Source organism: Podarcis bocagei, assembly GCF_964188305.1.
Source record: "Podarcis bocagei genome assembly, chromosome: 9".
Classification (NCBI taxonomy): domain Eukaryota; kingdom Metazoa; phylum Chordata; class Lepidosauria; order Squamata; family Lacertidae; genus Podarcis; species Podarcis bocagei.
The window spans coordinates 58467767-58482728 of record NC_138134.1 but is presented as its reverse complement, the minus strand read 5'-3'; the positions used below and the strand labels follow the sequence as shown (position 1 = coordinate 58482728).

At 42.4% G+C, this 14962-nt stretch overlaps 1 protein-coding gene across 2 annotated transcripts in view; it reads right to left on the bottom strand.

Annotated features, from left to right (window-relative positions):
• SLC39A8 (solute carrier family 39 member 8) overlaps window positions 1-3088 on the bottom strand; it is a 48457-nt gene extending 45369 nt beyond the window's left edge. The window contains exon 1 of one of the 2 annotated variants that reach the window (XM_081209371.1): window positions 2919-3088. The gene's annotated coding sequence lies outside the window, so the exon portion shown is untranslated. The remainder of the gene's footprint in view (window positions 1-2918) is intronic. The other variant, XM_081209373.1, reaches the window with a different exon arrangement.
• Window positions 3089-14962: the final 11874 nt, after the last annotated feature.

Below are 14962 nucleotides of genomic sequence, written 5' to 3'. Positions count from 1 at the left end.
TCAAAGGAACTTAGGGTGGATTGAAAATGAGCAGGTTTGAGCTTTCCCTTCCCCATCACTACCAACACCATCAAAACACGTTACCACATTCTAATCCCTTCCGTCTCCCTATCAATCATTTACAATAGAAAATGCTTAACAGGTGCATTCAAAAACACATGAAGTCACGTTTCTGGAGCAGGGTTCATGGAAACTGGTCCAAAATATCTCCAGTAATAAATGAGAATTAATTAATGAGCATGCTCCAGCCTCAAGGACATTATAATAAATTTGTTGGACTCAAACACTGTCATATCAAACATTTATGGAAACTCTCCTCCAACAGGGACACTTGGCTTCCCCTTTGTTCTCTGTTAGGTGGGGCCTGAAGACTTTTCATCATTGGTATTATTTTGGTCTGCTTTTAATTAATTGTTCCTTTACTGTGTTTTGTTTTACATTTTTTAAATAAAATTTCTGGCTTAAGAGCAAATGGTTGACCTTTTCTTTATGTCCTAGCATTGTGAATTTTGATAGTTGTTTTAAAATGTTCTAGGTTTATATATGTGTAGCTGGAGAAATACTTGTATTTTGAAAAGTGAGTAAGAACTTAGAAGTGTCTCCCAATAGAAAAAATAAATTTGGGAACCTAATTTATTTCTAACTTCAGTCTCTTTGTCCAGATCCATGGGGATGTGCACTACTAAGGATAGATGATCACCCAAGCAAGGGGAGGTAAGTAGTTTGCACCAGACAGAAAGGGAGGAAACTCAAGGTAGGATCAGCACCTTGGAGAGGGACCAAGGTGTGGTTTTCAGGACCATGGTTAGTCATCCTGCAGCTGAGGCAAGACATGAAAGTTGTCTCAGCAGTGTCCTGGAGAATGCAGCAGATCTTTATAGCTGAGGGTGGATATTCATTGACTAGACTGAGGCCCCGCTCACTGAATGCTTGTATCAAAAACCTGGTAAACCTGTGCCTGAATTGTATCACTTTGGAGTGCTCACTTTTGTCTCACCCAACTGAATGCAGAGTCCACCACATCTTTAAAAATATCAATTCATATAGAAAACTAGATTTCAGAAGAGAAGATGCTAGCCTAGCTTCCTCCATAATATGCCAGTTTCTATGTTGCCAGAATCTCTATTTTTCCCCATAGTGGAGCATTCCATCATGTGTAGCCCTACCTTCTGTCTAAAATGGTACACCTCACACATTGGTATCTTGGCTAGAGCTTAGGCCAACATCTGGAAGCCAATGCTGGTTTTTAGTGCAATAGACGGTCAGTTTATAAATCTACTTGTTGTGCTAAGTTTTCAACTGTGCTCACTATTGCATCGTATTTCTTGAGCAATAACAATGGGGAAAGGGGAGGGGGCGGATATTTCACTTTCCCAAAAGAATATGCTTCAGAAGAACTTGGTTTTGCAATGTCTGTTTATTATCTACAGCTGCCAGTTAGTTAGGACTAAGTCACATGCCCACACTGACTGCATCTTGTTTGTGCCATTGGATTCTGCATTCATTTGTGACCTGCAATGAGCCAAGATGCCCCGGCTACAGCTATCTTTTGCAGTGTTTGAACTCTGGACCTTCCTATGTGAAATGGCCTTTTTCCCTTCTCTCTCTCTCTTTCTGTACTCAGGCACCACTTCATGCATCATGAACTCTGACCTATGACAGTTCATCCACAGTAAACGGATTAGTCACCAAGGTGTCACACGATTCTGAATTGCTTTTGCTAAAATAGGCAAACACAGCTATCCATTTGCAATTTTAGAAAAGATGCACAGAGAACCACAAATACGTTCTGCATGTGCATTTTTAAAGCAATACTCCTTGTGTCTATTCCATATTCAGAAACTGCTACATTCACACACCCCTGTTCAGAAGAAGAAGAAGAAGAAGAAGAAGAAGAAGAAGAAGAAGAAGAAGAAGGAGAAGAAGAGTTTAAATTTGATATCCCACTTTTTTACTACCCTAAGGAATTTCAAAGTGGCTAACAATCTCCTTTCCCTTCCTCCCCCACAACAAACACTCTGTGAGGTGAGTGAGGCTGAGAGACTTCAGAGAAGAGTGACTAGCCTAAGGTCACCCAGCAGCTGCATGTGAAGGAGCAGGGAATCGAACCCAGTTCACCAGATTACGAGTCCACTGCTCTTAACCACTACTGTCTCTCTGTCTGTCTGTCTGTCTGTCTGTCTGTCTCTCTCTCTCTATATATATATATATATGTCCCACACACATAACTGGCCAGCTATTATTTTTAACTTTACACACACACACACACACACACACACACACACACTTTCACAGCATAAAACAGTGCACTGAAGTCAAAACAGCATTTATGTGAAAATAAAAAGACAGTATCTTTGGGAGAGCTTTACATGTGCAGGATAAATGGAAATCCCATTACACACCTCCCAAAGATTTGTGTATGTCAGCAAATTATTGTCTTCATTCTTTATCTGTAGTACGCTTTTCTCCCAAAAAGCAAGATCAGTGTAGCTGACATGAGATAAAAACAAGTATGATAACAAAAGGCAAGCAATATGAAACCTTATCTGACAACAAAAATGCTGCATTAAATCTACAGATTAACAAACTTTCAATTTAGAATTTAAGGAAATACCAGCTTGGTTAAACATTTCACAATTCTTAAATAGTATTGTGTGCATACTGTAAATTTTGATCCTTTGGGGTCATCTTGATAGCAGAAATAAAATATATACTTTGAACGGTTTTTGTTTTTTAATTTGGAATGTCTTCTACTGATAAAATAGCATTTTAAAATGGCTGTATTGTAATTCAGTTAATTAATCTGATGAAGAGCAATTGCTCAAGCTTGTCCGCCACTGCAAGAATTTAATGGTTTGGTAATAATAATGATGATGATGATGATGATGATGATGATGATGATGATGATGATGATGTACCTGTTCCAGATGAGAGGAAACCTGCACCTGTTGAAATCAAGGCAGAAGATGCGCATTTCTCTAGTCCTGCAGTGTGAGCATTTTGTTGTAATTGTCACACTTATTTTTCAGGAGTAGCATCAAAAGCTCCTGGCCTCTTGATCTGCCTGCCCTGGTATGTATGGCAGAAGGAATGGTTGACAGCAAAGATATTACACCATATGACGCTTGCATGCATGGGCTAGAGACTCTTGTTAAGGAGCTGGCAAAACCAGAACTACAAGGCATGCATAATAGCAGCGATGTACTTCTCTGATAAAAGAAGCTAGTTGAACACTAGCACAGGTTGTTGCAGGGTTCTTGCTTTCTCAAACAGAAGAACAGCATGTGCTCCTCTAAAAACCAAGAATGGAGCATCCCTTAAGGATTATGATGTGCTACATGCCAAATTCACATAAGCAGACATTTCTGTGTCTCACATTAAGATCACACGTAGCCTGTGGTTTTACTTGCCAAGTTTCCCACCTCTGATTTCACTAAATGAAGAAACTGCAAGCAAATGCCACTCATTTGACAACAAGGCAAACAGGTTTATTCTCCAACTGCTGGTACGCAGAAGCTCCAAAAGCCATGATGACTAATGATGGAGAAGAGTCGCTATGCTGCAGCAGTGAAGAGTGAAGGGAGATCAGGATTCAACTCCACACAGAGCCAGGAGTGACCTAGTTGCTGCTTCCCAGCTGAACTTCCCTCACAGAGTTGTTGCAGGGTTAAAATGAAGAAAGGGAGAACTGCTTCTGCCACCTTGAGCAACTTGGAGTTCCAAAGATCTCAGAAGCTTGCTCCACAGTAATTCAGAGCAGGGCTTTGAGTGCAGCTGCCCCTGTTCTATGAATTAGCAGTCCTGCTGAGATACCGCAAGTGTCCGCTTATCTGCACTTTCCAGAAAGAGTTGAGGACATTTTTGTTCTGATAAGCTTTCCTAACCAAATAAATGGGTCTTTCAGAACTGAATAAAAGGTTGTTTTTTCCAACTTGTTGTTAGGATTTTGTTTTAAATCTATTTGCTGCTTTTGTGTTTTTAATAGATCTCCTCTTTGAATGTCTCAAATCCCAAATTAAGCCATCTGAGCTAATGGTCATCACCAGCTACACAAACAAGAGCAGAGCTCCTGTGTTGTTGATGTACATAAGAACATAGGAAGAGCTTGTTGGATCAGACCTTCGTCTGGCATCCTGTTCTCACCGTGGTCAACCAGGTGCCTATGGGAAACTAGCAAGCAGAACTTGAGTACTTTCCTCTTCTACAGAAGTTTTAAAAGGTAGTGCTGGGAAAGAACCCTGCCTGAAACCCACCAATCAGAGTAGACAATGCTGAGCTAGATGGACCAATGGCGCCTTTCCATGTTCCTCTTTGGCTTCTGGCCACCTAGTAGTAAAGCAAATTCCATATCTTCATTACATGTAGAAAAACTACTTTGCCAGGTTGATTCAAACAGCCAGCCAATCGGTTTTGGATTAAAAGAGTTCTCCATCAGATGCATCTTCATCCAGGTTTGGGGGCAATTGAGAATGATGTCCCTTTGCCTGAATCTACAGCTCATTCTGCAGCTGCTGCCTGAAAGTATCTCCATATAGTGAACTGAAGTTTGGTACTGGTTTGAAAATAGGTTGGAAGGTAGGGTAGCATTGCCTTCCTGTACCTGTCTACTCAGAAATAAGTCCCGCTGAGTTCAGTATGGCATGGGATAGCAGCCAAAACCCACAATTACAGTGGCAGGGATCTGGGCGGATGGCAATGGACCATCCCTGACAACTGGCTTGTGCTGACTGGGGCTGATGGCTGGGTCCAGCAAGAGGTTCCTCACACTTTTACTTCAGACTGACTTGGGAGTAAGTCTTATTAAATATAGTACTTCTGGGTAAGCATGCATAGGATTGAACTGTGACTGTGATAAGAGAGGAGCACATTCCTAAGAAACCCTGTGATTCCTTACGGTCACTAAACAATATGTGACAATTTCAGGTAGATTGCTGATTCTTTCCTCATACTGGAGTCCCCCTATGTTTTTGCTTTGTATAGCATGGCCATTTATTTTTTAAAAAATCATAACATATTCTTCTGCATTATAGACTTTTAAATGTGTTTATTATTGTTCCTGTTGAATAACACTTTAGGGTATAACAAGCACTTCACATATGCCTCTCAGTAAGCTTTACAACCACCCTGTACGTTAAGCAGATATTATTATCCCTGTTTTTGCAGAAGAAGGGGTGGAGACAGGGAGAGAGACTGAGACTGAGAAATAGTGGCTTGCCTAAGGCCGCCTGGTGAACAGATGATGAAGATTATAGCATTTGAACAAAAGAGTTTGGTCATAGTGACTGCATTACGCCAGTGTTAGCCACCCATGTTTAGCCCTTGAATCTCAGGTATGCCATTTAAGAAACTAAACGACCTTGATTATATGTGTAAATGACAATACGAACAAACGGTTTAAAGGGCTGAGTCACGTCCCTCAAAATCCTGCATGGGGGAGATGCATTGTGGGAAATAATGTCATAGTAATCAGTCAGCAAGCAGACAATTTTATCCTCTACTTTTGCAGGGTGCTTAGACTGTTAGTGATCCAATGCTGACTTGGCTTAACCTTTGTTAAAATATAATTAGATTTACTAGAAGCTGGGAGTGCCATAGTCATGCTAGGCCCTATCTGAGTTCAGTTCGTTTACCTTTCAGTGAAATGATGTTACATCTGGTGAGGGAAAATCCCAAATTCTTCCATCCATATAGAAGGGGTTTTTTTTAAGGGAGGGAACGGGGGAAAGAGAGATTGAGAGATCTGGAGCATAGTTTGCTTTTATCCTGCATTAAAGAGTCTTAGGCCATGTATACACCATACATTTGAGACACATTCCTTTCCTGGGAACTGTAGTTTGCACCTCACATAATTACAATTCCTAGCACCCTTAGTAAACCATAGTAGCCAGGATTCTTGAGGGAGGGGGTATATTTAATATGACTGATATATGCCCAATACGGCTGAATACATTTAAAGCACATTTGTTTCCTCAAAGAATCCTGGGAATTGTAGTTTGTTGAAAGTGCTGGGAATTGTAGCTCTGGGAGGGGTAAACTCCTGTTCCTGGAATTCTTTGGGGAATAATGCACCTTAAATGTATGCTGTCTATGCAGCCTGCTCACTATGTATATTAGTGGTATATACTTAGGGGTATTAATATGGAGTCCTCTAGTTGTTGTTGATCTTCAACTATGGGCTTTATTTTTCTGTTCCTACAAAGTAGGGGTTTTTTAATATTGCATCTGAGTGTTTTTATGGTTTGGATTCTTCCATTTTCATCCTTTTATTGTACTTTTAATATTGCATTTTATTCATTGTTCTGTAAGCTGGCTTGAGGACATGCTGTTGACTGTCATCTATGCAAGTATGGTGAATAAATGAACTGGGAACAAGAAACTGGGAGCTAGTAACCAGCTTCATGAATACAGCAACCCTTTGGGGTAGGTTAGGCTTGGAGAATGTGACTGTCCCAAAGTCACAAGTCTTAGTTCAGCACAATAACCCCTTTCCCACAATAGCCCCATGACAACAGAGACATGTGAATATAGTGTTATGAGTGTGAGTGTGTGTGTGTGTTAAGCTGGGTGCCCAATACCTCTAATCCCTGGATCCAGCAAGTGTTCAAATATAAGACAGGCTAGTTTCTGATGAGGTGATCACCTGAGCGATGAGCCATTAAGGGGGATTAAGGGGCTCTGTGGGAGATGGCAAATGGGTGGGCAACTCACAGGTAGTTAGAAGGACAAAGCTTGAGTCTAGAATCAAGTTATGTGAGCCAGGAGCTGGAAGAAAAGCTGAGGCTGGAAAGGCAGAGAAAGAGTCTGAATCGAAGACTGCAGCTATGGGAGACCCTTTTTGGGTGTTAATGCTGTGAGCCCCTTCATCGTAGGCTCAGGTTGTAGATATCTGCAAATAAGCCATATATCATTGTCAGATGGCAAAGGTGGGTGCTCACGAGTAACCAGGCAGGATTCTGACCTGTCTTTTACAGGTTTTATTTAGGTGCAAAACTATTTACAGTGGAGAACCCCAAAGTTCATGCCTGCCTCAATCGCTAGCAGAATCCGGGAGTGCTTGTTTCCTGAACCTCCCCCAGCATAAAAGTCTCGTTTCGCCCAGCCTTTTCCTTCCCTCTTTGCGCTTTAGACTTCTGCGCAGGGTGGGCGATGGAAGGGGTGTGCTTCTCTCCTGGCCAGCTTTGCCAGGAGCGGTGTTGAAGCTCCTACCAGCATCCTCTGGTCCTTTCACCTCTTCGTCACTGGTGTGATGGCCTGGGATTCGGACTCAGAGGCTGAACCTGAGGAATCCCAGCCTGCACAGGAGTCTCCGCCTCCAGAACCAGCTGAGCCGGGGCTGGGGCCTGAGCCTGAAGGGTCCTCACCTGTGCTGGATCCTCAGGTGCAGGCTCCAGCTGAGTCTGCTCTGGCCCTTGAGGTGATGGAGGACCCATTGTCTGTAGGTGCTCCACTCTCAGCCCCATCAGGGGAAGGTGAGGTTGCCTCTGGGTCCAGTAACCCTCCAGCCTCTCCTGAGCTGCAGAGGCTCAGGGCGGAGAAGTGGAGGGAACTAAGTTCCCGCAGGAGGAGTACTCGTCTCCAGGCCAGGAGAGGCGAGTCACCTGTGGACCGGGGCCGCCCTATGCCTCGGGGCAGATAAAAGCCAGCTAGCCCCAGTCCCAGGTTGCAGGAGCAACTTTGTAGGTTGCCTGTTCCTGCCTGAACCCTGTCCTGCTCTCCTGCCAGCGCTCCTGACCTCACCGGACTCCCTCCCCTGCACCCAGCTTCACCTTTTATGGACTGCCTCTATATTGCTCCTTCGACCTTGGACTGGACTCGGACCTCGCCTCTCGGTTGACCCACAGGACCAGCACAACTGGAGGTGGGGTTTCCTCATCACCGGAAAAAGAACTGCTTCGCAAGATTTTCGGAGACTCCCTGTAACACAACTGCCCCACTGTTTCCTGCCCCTGTCCTGATGGCAGTTCCCTGACAATCATAAAGACACCACTTTCTCTCTTGTGCCTCGTTTCCAAAAGCAAACATAAACCCTGGGTAAGCACCCGGAACCTCTGGAATTCACACCACTCAGGGATTGGGGTGATAGGCAACAATATGTCTTTTCTCTTTCAGCTTTTGCAAATGGAAGCCACAGGGAAGGGGTGCAATCAGGAATGGCTCTGTTTTCCCAATGAAGATTGCTCCCTAAGCTGTTGCCCCATTAGGAAAAACATGACGTGAGCATGCATGCTTTTCCTAACAAGTCAAATAGCATATGGGGGGATTTAAATTGAGAAAACAGTGCAAAAGCAAAGGTTACAGACCCTCATTCCACTATGCTATGGTCCCAATTCATATCTCCCCTTCCCTGCAGAAGTGTAAGGAGAATAGAGATGCAGTAAATTGGCTCTGTTATGTCTAGTTTGGCCCTTCGTGAGACTCATTACAAATTGTCAGGTCAACAACTTCTCCTGTTCCCAATCTTTGCATGTTCTTAGGTATTGCAAAACAAATGAAAGCATCCCAGGTTACAAGCTGGCACAGAGTGCAACAGGTTTTCGGGTAAAGTTTCTTTCAGGTACACAAAACAGTGTAAAGGAATGCCTTTCCAAAGAGAAGGAGTTTCCTGAATGAAGAAATAACCCTCAATATGCAGCAATTTCTTGCTCAAGAAAGCCAGCTCACACCCAGGTATTTACCTTCATGGATGATCTCCAATAATTTCTGAGCAGCAGTGATATCACACAGCTCCACAGCGACTTAATTCATCAAAAAAAACTTTCCCAAAATGCTTAACTTGCAGGTGTTTCATTGGGTCACAGGAGTATTGCCCAGAAGGGCCTTCTCCAGCAGAGGTGCTCCCATAGATGCCTTGGTTGAGATTCCTGCATTGCAGGGGATTGGACTAGATGACCATTGGGATCCCTTCCAACTTTAGAATTCTATGATTCATATATATATATATATATATATATATATATACACACACACACACACACACACACACACACACACACATTTTTATTAATTTTTAACATATTAATTCCAACATTCATACAACATTATTTCTCATCTTCTACAATATTTTTAGACTTCTGTCAACATCTCTGATGATTTCCCATTCTTTATCCCTTATTATGCATTTATTAATTTCGTATTACCTTTAATTATCCTTAACTAATAATTCTCCTCATTGTCTTTTTTGCAATATTTCAAATAATTCACCTTACAAAACTTCTTGCAAACTTACTAGCGTGATCTGTTCATCACAATTGCTTTTCAAATAGTCCGTAAATTTACTCCAGTCTTCTGAGAATCTCTGGTCCCGCAGGTTTCGAATCCTTCCTGTTAGTTTATCTAATTCTGCATAGTCCATCAATTTCATCCTCCATTCTTCTTTCGTCGGTAGTTCTTCTTGCTTCCATTTTTGTGCCAATAATATTCTTGCTGCCATCATTGCATATAAAAACAACTTACAATCCTTTCTGTTTATATCATCTCCTACAATGCCAAGTAAAAATGCTTCTGGTTTCTTAATAAATGTATATTTCAACATCTTTTTCATCTCATTATATATCATTTCCCTACAATTCTATGATTCCATGATCTAAGAAGGAAGGGGAAACTGAATCACCACCCATCTCTCAGAAGCATTGGCACCAGAAGGTCCAGGTCAGCAATTGTTCCATGAAGGGATGTGCATCTGAGAGCCCAGTGGCACTGTGCAAAGAGCAAAGGGCTCTTCAGGAGTAACTGCATTCCTCAATAGTAAAGAGTTCCTAGAGAGGAGAGCAGGCTTAAATAGATTTTGGATAGGGTCTTGGGGGCTGGGCTATATTTCAGCCCCTACACTTGCCACCTGGCTTTCCTTCTGGCTGATCTTCCTAGCTGCCAAGATCTGCCCCATGACTCTGCCTTTGGTTTCTGTTTGATTCAGGAATGCTCTCTTGTGCTTGACCTCGGCTTTTCCTGGAAGAGAGGGTGGGAATCTTCTGCAGCCTGCATCCAGGCCATGGTCTGGCAATTCCACATTCCTGCCATGATCCTCAGGGGGATATGCATGGTCTCATTCATATCTGTTCAGGGAAGAACCTGTGGTGGGATTGTAAAAAGGTAAAACCCTACTGGGAAATGATATATAATGAATTGAAGAAAATGTTGAAAATAACTTTTGTAAAAAACAAAAACCAGAAGCCTTTTTGTTAGGTATTTTAGGTCAAGACAAACCAAAGGAAACAGGCAATTTATTTATGTATGCCACTACAGCAGCAAGAATGTTGATTGCACAAAATTGGAAGACTGGAGAAATACCAACTAAAGAACAAGAGCAAGATAAGTTGATGAACTATGTGGAACTGGCAAAAATGACAGATAGACTAAGAGAAAAAGACAACAGAGACTTCAAAAAAGATTGGGAACCATTCATATTATATTTGCAGAAACAATGAAAGTCAATAGACTTGATGGCAGGATTTAAATAAACATTCACATTATTAGCATTAGAAAATGTTTAGAAGATAGTGAAATATGATGGTGTATTTACTGTTACTTTTATGTTTTTACGCTTGATGTTATGTTATTAATAACGTTTTCTGTTAAGAGATAGCAAAGTGGGTAAAAATAGAAACAAACCAAAAGCAGAAGTTGGGGGAAGCCTTGGAGGGGAGGGAGGGAGGGAGGAATATATAGTAAATGTTAAGAATTTGAGATGTATGTAAAGAATGAAAAAGAAAAATGAATTAAAAATAAAAATAAAAAGGGAGGAACCTTGCTTTCTTCCTCTCAGTCCAAAACGATATTCATGGCAGGTGAGGTATATCAGTGGATACTAGCTCTGATGGCTATGTGCTACCCCCATTGTCAAAAGCAATATGAAGAAGAAGAGTTTGGATTTGATATCCCGCTTTATCACTACCCTAAGGAGTCTCAAAGCAGCTAACATTCTCCTTTCCCTTCCTCCCCCACAACAAACACTCTGTGAGGTGGGTGAGGCTGAGAGACTTCAGAGAAGTGTGACTAGCCCAAGGTCACCCAGCAGCTGCATGTGGAGGAGCAGAGACGCGAAACCGGTTCACCAGATTAAGAGTCTACCGCTCTTAACCACTACACCACGCTGGCTTCTGAATACCAGTTGCTGGAAATTGCAAGTGGAGAGAGCAATATTGCACTCAGGCTTCCCGTGAGCAGCTGTTTGCCCACTGTGAGATACTGTACCAGATGGGTTCTTATGTTCCTAATGGTACTGTATATACTGTATAGGGATGTGGGTGGCGCTGTGGCCTGAACCACTGAGCCTCTTGGGCTTGCCGATCAGAAGGTTGGTGGTTCGAATCCCTGTGACGGGGTGAGCGCCCATTGCTCTGCCCCAGCTCCTGCCAACCTAGCAGTTCGAAAGCAAGCCAGTGCAAGTAGATAAATAGGCTGTGGCGGGGAAGGTAAATGGCATTTCCCTGCACTCTGGTTTCTGTCACAGTGTCCTGTCACAGAAGTGGTTTAGTCATGCTGGCCGCTTGACCCGGAAAGCTGTCTGTGGACAAACACCATCTCCCTTGGCCTGAAAGTGAGATGAGTGCCACAGCCCCTTTGACTGTCCAGGGGTCCTTTACTTTTACCTTACATACTGCATGCAGTTTCTGGATCAGACCCTTTAGCCGGGAGAAATGTGTTTTTATGATTTACATCCTTAGTCAGGTATTTCCTCCTATTGGATTGGGTGGGCATGTGTAACTTACCATCCCTACGATGACCAAAATCTATGCATGGTGAGAATCAGGATTACACCATGCCATCCATGTCATTCATGCCCCCTCCTGCCATCATGTGTATGAGTTCATATTTCCATAGGAGCCTAGAAGTGTAGAGTCCAACTTCCGTAGACACTTTTTGTGCTCCCTTTTGGTCCCTATGAAAACATGAACCCCAATGCACAAATGAGAAGCTGAACCCGGTGGGTGTGTCCAAGAAGATGGGCCAACACAAACCCAATTTTCCCATGTTCAAAGCTGAACTAGCAGCACAGATGTAGATGCAAAAAGCAATGGACATCATATATCTTATGGCTTCCTGTATTTACTAAAGCAAAACAGGGTTTTATAAGCTTTACAGGGGTGACGAGGCAAAATGCTAAACTGTGATTAAAGATAATCCTCTGGTAATGTTCATCATGATCTTAAATGCCCAGCAATGATGAGACAACCCTTTCTTTGCTCCTCAGCGAAAAATGTGTAATGGAAACAATGCATAAGGATGATGAGAACAGCGATTTCCTGGCTTACTTACCACATCACTAAAAGTAAAGGTGTAAGAAGCAGCACCTTGGAAGTTAGAGGTGCAGAAAAACATGTTTTAAGATAACATGAGAAATTGCTGAGTGTTACCTTACTGACATTCTGAGGCTGTTATGAGGATAAGAGACAGGCAGATGGTTGTTAAACCATATAATTTTCTTGCCCCTTTGTCATCGTGCTTGAGAATCCAGAAATATTTTTTCTTCCCCATTCCATTTGTTGCATGTTATCTTCATTCTTGGCTCAATATCTTTGCTAGCTAAGCATTTTACACTTGTCAGTTGGTGTTGACAATACAGTGGTACCTTGGTTCTCAAACTTAATCCATTCCAGGAGTCCGTTTGACTCCCGAAACTGTTCGAAAACCAAGGAGCGGCTTCCAATTGGCTGCAGGAGAATCCTGTACTCAAGCGGAAGCCATGTCGGACATTTGGCTTCCGGAAAAAAAAATCACAAACCAGAACACTTACTTCCAGGTTTGCGGTGTTCAGGAGCCAATTTGTTTGGCAACTAAGCCGTGTGAAAACCAATGTATTATTGTGCTGGTCTAGATGGGCCAACGGTCTGGCTCAGTACAAGTCAGATTGCACTCCCTGCTTTCTTTATCTTTAAACTAGAGTTGGACCAGACAGCCTTTCAAACAGAAGGCACTTTCAGACAGAGGACTTTCTTCTGTAAAGTAGGGCACCCGGCCATCAAACACACAGGGCTGGGAGCTAGTAGATTTGCTGGGAGCCTGGTGAAACAGTATATTTCCATCCCACCATTGCACATTCCAAGTCTTCATAGGCCTAGAGTTCTGTGTGGCTGGACAAAGCCAAGCAATGTCCCAACACTGGGGTCAATGTAGTTTTAACTGGGTGGGGCTGGGGCAGCTTCACTGCTGCAAAGCCCCATCTGTCAGGAGGGCAGCTCTGCCCCACCACACAGGCTGAATTAGGGGAAGTGTATTATTTGAAATGAGATCTCCTCAGTGTTCAGTCCACAAAGAACCACTGGAGTTTCTTGAATGTGCACGGTAGGAATCTGGAATCTGGAAGCCCACATCTCCCAGTTAGGATAATCCGCAAGGATTCTGGTATCAGATACCTGGTATCAGGCCTTACCAATTTCCTTCCCATACCATTCAGTCTGTTGCTTCAGAGTGACTGACTGGGATAGTGGAATCCTGTCCTTTATCTGTCCTGAACATCAAAGCAAGCCAATTAGCTAATATGAAACCAAGTGAATATAAACATATATGAGCTCATTGCTACAACTACCAATTAATTCTGGGGTTATCTTGACTACCAAGATGGTGTTTGCAGGGCTTCTGGAATGGCTCACCTTTCATTCACACAGTCCAGAAATGCAGGCATCTTTGATGTTTGTTTATTTTACAATCAAGCGGTGTATAAATTCTAAGAAATAATAACTAAAAAACAAACTCAGCAGTACTGTTTCCGTTCCACTGCAGCTAAAACCTACATTATTCATCTTGCTAGCTGCTATGGCCAAACCTGTGCAATTAATTATGTAATTAGCTTCAGTGCATTTAAATGGAAAGGGGGGAATTTAAATGCAGGAAAAAAACTATAATTGCATATGCAAATATTTGCAAACTAAAAACAACAATAGCTTGTATTTGCTTAAATGGATTCCATTCCTGATCATGGACAAACTTGAAAGTTGTGACAATTTCTGCTCCTGCTTTCATCTCCAACCTCCCTAGCTGCTGCTGGCATCACCATATATTTTCCCCACATCAGTATAAGATGATGTAAGCGCATGCTAGCGGTGAATGTGCCATTGTCAGCACACAGTGTGCAACTAACTCATGAAAAACTGATGCTGTTTCCTTTCCAGAAAAGCCAAAAACAAACCACCAGAGGCTATTTCATCGCATCCTTGTTCACAACATGGCGCCTTCTAATGAGACAATTGTGCAACTGACCGCTAGATGGCAGCTGTATCCCAGAAAAGAGAGAAAGCTGTATTCTCCTTGCATGTATTCACTGGTTAATGTGACCTAGATAGAAATCTTTCAATAGGAGAACATAAAAAGGAGGAAGCGGGTGCTCTTCGTTATAATAACAAAGGTGCTGACAAAGCAGCAGGATGGGAAATAAAGGCATGGCGGCGTTTGATCTTGGAATAATTCCCATGGTTCAACAGCCTGAACTGGATTTTCACATGGGAAGCAGATTATAATGCAGAAAAACAAAGATATGCCAAATATCTTGGTGCAGTTAGGCTGTAGGTCCCTAAATATTGTCATATTTAGGCTTATTGCAAAAACAATACTGGATACTTGCTAGCTATCTTTTGACAAGATGCTGGTTTCCTATCAAAAATGTTTTTAATCAGCTCTCCCCCAAAACAACAACAACAACAACCAGGCACATTTTGAAAGAATCTTTAAAGTTCAAAGAGAGAGAAAATATTTTCTGCAGTTTTAATTTTCAGACAGAAACTCACTTACACATACAAATATCCACTCTAAACAAAATTCTATTCAGTACCACTCTTTCCTCCTAGCTATGTCTCCTTCTAGATTATGGCACTTCTAAAACAATAGACGATGGCCCAAAGGAGGAACGAGTCTGGAGGAAATAGTCTAGTAATAATGAGCTAATTCACCATGCTGAAAACATGCCAGTGATGGCTAGGAGCAAGACCAACAGGGACATGAAGTTGCCAGTGCCTTGAGGTGAAATTCA